At 39.8% G+C, this 5,389-nt stretch overlaps 3 non-coding genes across 3 annotated transcripts; 1 reads left to right on the plus strand and 2 right to left on the minus strand.

Moving 5' to 3' along the window:
* Positions 1-1,098: 1,098 nt before the first annotated feature.
* TRNAR-CCU lies at positions 1,099-1,171 on the minus strand. The gene has a single exon. It is a non-coding gene; the product is annotated as a tRNA-Arg (tRNA).
* A 266-nt stretch (positions 1,172-1,437) lies between these two features.
* On the plus strand, positions 1,438-1,510 carry TRNAR-CCU. Its single transcript has one exon. It is a non-coding gene; the product is annotated as a tRNA-Arg (tRNA).
* Positions 1,511-3,122: 1,612 nt separating this feature from the next.
* TRNAR-CCU lies at positions 3,123-3,195 on the minus strand. Its single transcript has one exon. It is a non-coding gene; the product is annotated as a tRNA-Arg (tRNA).
* Between the last annotated feature and the right edge of the window lie 2,194 nt (positions 3,196-5,389).

Raw genomic sequence — 5,389 nt, forward strand, 5'->3', positions numbered from 1 at the left:
CAGAAGAAAAAATATGATTTATCACTTGTTTATATGGGTATATGTTTTGGGGTTTTGAGTTTAAAAGATAATTACCAAAGTGAATAATATGGAAATAGGTTTGAGTAATAATACATGTATAACCCAGTGGAATTGCTTGTCAGCCCAGGATAGGGGAGGGGAAAATGGAGGAAGAAAATATGAATCATGTAAGCTTGGAAAAATATCAAAAAAAAATTATTACAAAAGTAAAGAAAGAAAAAAGAAATGGAGCTTTCCAATTTAGATCCGAAAGGCATCTCTGAAGTTTTACTCCCAAATAAGCCCGGTAAGCGATGGCAGAGAACAATGAAAATGCTCCTGATATGAATGTGACAGATATAACTCCATAGTCTCCACGCATCTCTTTAATCCGAATTTCAGTTACTCCTTTCACCTTTCCTGAAGTATCGAATTTCCCTAGGTAACCTGGATAGTTCTAATTAAATCCTAAACCTTTTGCTCTTTCTCTTCAGTGATCCGGGTTTGTGCTCCCCATTCTAAGTGTCAGAAAAGACGTAGCACTCAGTTTATTTTCCAGAAAAGCCGCGGGAACACGCTTGCTCGATCCCATCCCGGCGATCCGCCATTTCAGACATCTCATTATAAAGCTTTAAAAAAAAAAAAAAAAAAAAGGTCAGAAGAGAACAGAAAGAAATGCAGAGGGAGACAAAGACAAACAGCACAGCTTTGAAGCAAATGCGCTGACTTCATTACGTACTTAATCACGCACACACAAACTGGACAAAGAGATTTCTGGCCTTATATTCATTGCTTTTTTTTCTTGTTCTTTGCATAACGAAATGTACACGTGTAATGCTGTTTGCCAAGTTTATAATGAGAAATAAAAAATCTTAAGGTAAGAAGTAGAGGAGCAGATTCTTCTACTCTACCTCTAATAGGCGTCTACCACGCCTATTTATCTTCATTTGTAACGTACTGACATGAAATCATATTTAGAGGGCGGACTTAACGAAGATCCACCCCATTTTGTAAATGACTTGATCAGTTTTCTGTGTGAGTTGATGTTTCGAGCAAATTCTGAGTGCATCAGTACAGTTTAATAGCCTCAAAATTTATTACCCCAGGTGGGACTCGAACCCACAATCCCTGGCTTAGGAGGCCAGTGCCTTATCCATTAGGCCACTGGGGCGCTCGTTTAAACAGGTTTGCTACAGTCTACATGGATCAGAGAACAGGATTTTTTTTCTAGACTAGCTTTGTTACTACCTGTGGGACCCTGAATAAATTTCTTCTTTTAGATTTGAGTTTCTTCAACTATAAAATGAGGAACTGGTTCAGACGAAGATCTGTCGTCACATCGGAATCCTTAATATTACGTAGAAAACAAAACCAGCTAGAGCTAGAAAAGCGATAACAGAAGTGAATTGAATACTACTTAGATTTGAGAAAGTGTGAGCCCCAGTGGCCTAATGGATAAGGCATTGGCCTCCTAAGCCAGGGATTGTGGGTTCAAGTCCCATCTGGGGTGAGCTGTTTTTAACACATTAACAAAGATAAAATATGTGCTGAACATCTTAGAAAAATCTAAGAAATGTACGAACTAAAGAATCTATAAGAGCTGATGGAGTTGGGTAAATGATTGGAATGTCGCCTTCTTTAAGAATATGCTAGGTTTTTCCGTGGATGTGTTAACAGCGAATGTATCCTAATCAGACATAGAAGGACTCGTGATTCTTTTTCATTCCGATTGTAATTCTCCACAGTCAGTAAATAAACTAAGCGCTAGATATAAAGAAAAACAATAATAGTCTTTGTTCTCGAGAAGTTTACATTTTAAATGGAAGAGACAACAAACAAATATGTATATGCAAATTATAGCGAATAAATAGGAAATAAACAACAAAGGAAAGACACTAGATTTAAGGACAGGAAGGGCTTCTTTTAGAAGTTGGGGTTTTAGTCCGTACTTGAAGGAAGCCTGGGAAACCGGGAGGTGGAGATGCATCAATTCTGAACTGACTTCAGAACTCTAGCTCTATTTCCTGCCTGTAAGATATTCCTTAGGCCTAGATCATTTGGGTTATTTCGAGCATCACCCTCTGAGTTGCTGTTTGATCTAGATTCCCAAGTGACACAGCCTTTTCCATCCCAGGAGAGTTTTGATTTCCCCAGAACTTTGCTGATTGCTCTTAATAGTTCTAAGGGCCAGGACCTTATATCCTTTGTTCTGCAGATTATGGCAGAAGGCAAATCGCCTTGAATTGGTCTGACTCATTTCCCATTCCCTCTGCCTGCAACCCCAGACATTTCCTGCTTGGGGTTGAATATCTTTGTGTTCTTTTAGGAGTTCTGCCTTTACATATGCCTCTACCTTGGGGAACAAAACCACGTTAGCTAATTCTTTAAGCCCTAGTGGCTTTGTGAGAAGGAACGACTAGATGAGACACAGATGACCCAACTCCCTAATGAAACGGGGAATTAATTGCCTCCAGTGATTAAGACCCTTCCTATGGGAGTAAACGGAATGGCCCAGGAAATAAGTGGATTATGGAAGATCATCTTTGTGTAGTTTTAATACATCCTTCCTAAAATACCGATGGCCAATTTGACGATCTCCCCATATTTCAGATTTTAACCAGATTACTTCTGAATTTGCATTTTAAAGCTAAAATGTAAATCCAGAAGTAATCTGGATTCTAAACAAAAGTAGCCTTCTTGGACTCATTTATTAGGACTTAATGGTGCTTCTAGGTTACCCTCCATCCTACTGAAAATATACTGGGAGTCTTCTTCTGTTGGGGCTGTTTTGAGAATCCTGGAGCTCTGGCAGATATCAAATAAACTCCTATGGGCTGATTGCTGATCATACCAAAACTGTGCACTCCACCACCTCACCTTTGCTTTTAGAGTACTGGCTCAGGACCTATATCAAATATCAAGATCTCATCTGAAAGGCGAACTAAAATATAGTTATTTGATAAATAGTGCAATGATTTCAGAATTAAAGAAGATCCAGCCTTATCAGATATCCTTTGCCTTCTAAGGTAGTTCATCCAATTTGGTTGCAGTTCCAACAGTTCTTCGTAGATGTGAACACATTTCAGGGATGTGTAATCTTTGTACTAGTGTCAAAAGTTATCCACCCCAGCTGGGACTTGAACCCACAATCCCTGGCTTAGGAGGCCAATGCCTTATCCATTAGGCCACTGGGGCTTCTACGAAAGATACTTGTCACTCAGCTCCACCCTACTGTTTCCTTTCTGGGACTAATTAGTTTTGTTTCCTCTTAAACGATTTGCTTTCTCAGCCTGAAGAATCAAGAAAGTTGTCTGGCTTTCCCCACCTTTCTCCATAGGACTCGTTGGAAGTTAAAGCAGGGTTAAAAAAAAAAAAAAGCTTCTTTCAGAGTGATTATAAACTAGGAAACTGTGTAGGTTGGATTCAAGCCTAGGCTGCACTTCTTACCCACCTTCAGTCTGGCTTATAGAGAGCCGAAGTGGAACCTACAATTGGTGCGTTCTTAGTGCCTTAGAAATGGGTTATTCCTCTCCCTGGGTCTCCCAAAGCCCCATGGTAAGCTTTCCCGCCTGACACTGTGCACACCGTCACCCCAATCCCACTGCACTGCTCCTGAAACTCTAAGGCAGCGGTTCTCCAAGGGTGTACGGAGTTCCGGCGGAGTGACACAGAGTATAAGGTGTTTACACACTCGTAAGTGCATGCGCGAGTCTCTCGCGAATAGTGCGGGTTTCGTGCTGTCAAGCTTATAGCTTACGCGCATGCGCAAGTCTTTTGCCTCGCCTGTGAAGACAGCGGAAAGATACTGCGTTTTTAGCGATATCACTGCTCCAGGGGTTTCGAATGTTTATCCTTTGCTTCCTCCGCAATTGACTGCCAATATCTATCTCCGGAATTCTTAAGAAAAAGAAATCTCATTGTAAGACTCTTTGGCTCTCCTTCCTTCCACCTCTATGTTCCCAAAATTAGAAAAGGACTTCAATGAATGAGTGTAATGGAAGGAAAAATGTATGGGAAGATCCAGCAATTTTCCTTTTTCCCTCCTGAGTTTAAGATTGGTCCCGAGGCGGAGGCCCTGCTTCCTCCTCCTACACAAAACACCCAGAGCTGCTGCTCTACCAAGCAGAGGTGGCTGACTGGAGCTTAAGGTCATAGAAGGAGGGAAAGTGGACCAAGAAGGGTGAAATGGGCCGGGATAGAGACAGTGGAGAAGTGACTTTAGTGACCTTTGCAGTTCTCTAAAGGAGTCACCCTAAGAATGGAATAGAGAATAGAGGAAGAGGACAAGCGAGAGTACTTTATCCCTCCTAGGTCAGGAAAAACAAACAAACCCCTCTCTCCACATTTGTTTGTCATTCTAAATTTCCCCACTCTAACAAAGGAAGTTTAATTTAATTTCCTTGAATACTTTACATTTTAGATAGTAGAAACTTAAAGGAAATAACAAGGAAGGCTTAAGAATTAAGAGGCTTCCAGTAAAAGAAAGAATTTTAGTTGAGTTTTTCTTTTTTTAATTCTAAACCCTTAACTTCTGTGTATTGACTTATAGGTGAAAGATTGGTAAGGGTAGGCAATGGGGGTCAAGTGACTTGCCCAGGGTCACACAGCTGGGAAGTGTCTGAGGCCGGATTTGAACCTAGGACCTCCCGTCTCTAGGCCTGGCTCTCAATCCACTGAGCTACCCAGCTGCCCCTTTAATTGAGTTTTAAAGGAAGCTGGGGAAATGAGTAGCAAGGCAGAAGAGCATTCAAGGACTGGGAGACAGCCAGAGAGAATACTTTATTGGAGAGAAGGGGTATCTTATTTGTGGAATCTTTTGAAGACAATTGTCACTGAATGGAAGAGTATATTATTGATTAATTGCTTTTAAAGGCCAGGACCATTTATCCTTTGTTGTAGGTTATATGAATTAATACTTGAATTTCTCAAAAATTGTGCACTAATTTTCTCTAAAATGCTCGTTTATTATTAGTCTGAAGAAGAGGTAGAGTTTCTCATATGCACTTGTCAGTGGAGATGCTTTCTTCCAGAGGGAGATAGGGGAAAAACACATTGAAATTAGAGTCAAAGGACCCACTTCTAACCTTTAGTTGGACTCTACATGAATATATATTATGATTGAATCCTGCAGACATGGGCCCCTCCAATTTTTAAAATATATGCTTAAAATTTGACTGAGGACCAAACTATTTGGAATATAAGAAGGTTGCATGTAGGCCCTACTTTATACATTTTATATATATATATATATATATATATATGTATGCACAAAGTCATATATCCATATATGTATGTGTACATATGTTTATACAACTATATTTCATAAATGTATACATTTATGAGCATACATATATATATATGTATACATCTATAAATGCTAAAGTTATCT

This window comes from Gracilinanus agilis, chromosome 3 (assembly GCF_016433145.1).
Source record: "Gracilinanus agilis isolate LMUSP501 chromosome 3, AgileGrace, whole genome shotgun sequence".
Classification (NCBI taxonomy): Eukaryota; Metazoa; Chordata; class Mammalia; order Didelphimorphia; family Didelphidae; genus Gracilinanus; species Gracilinanus agilis.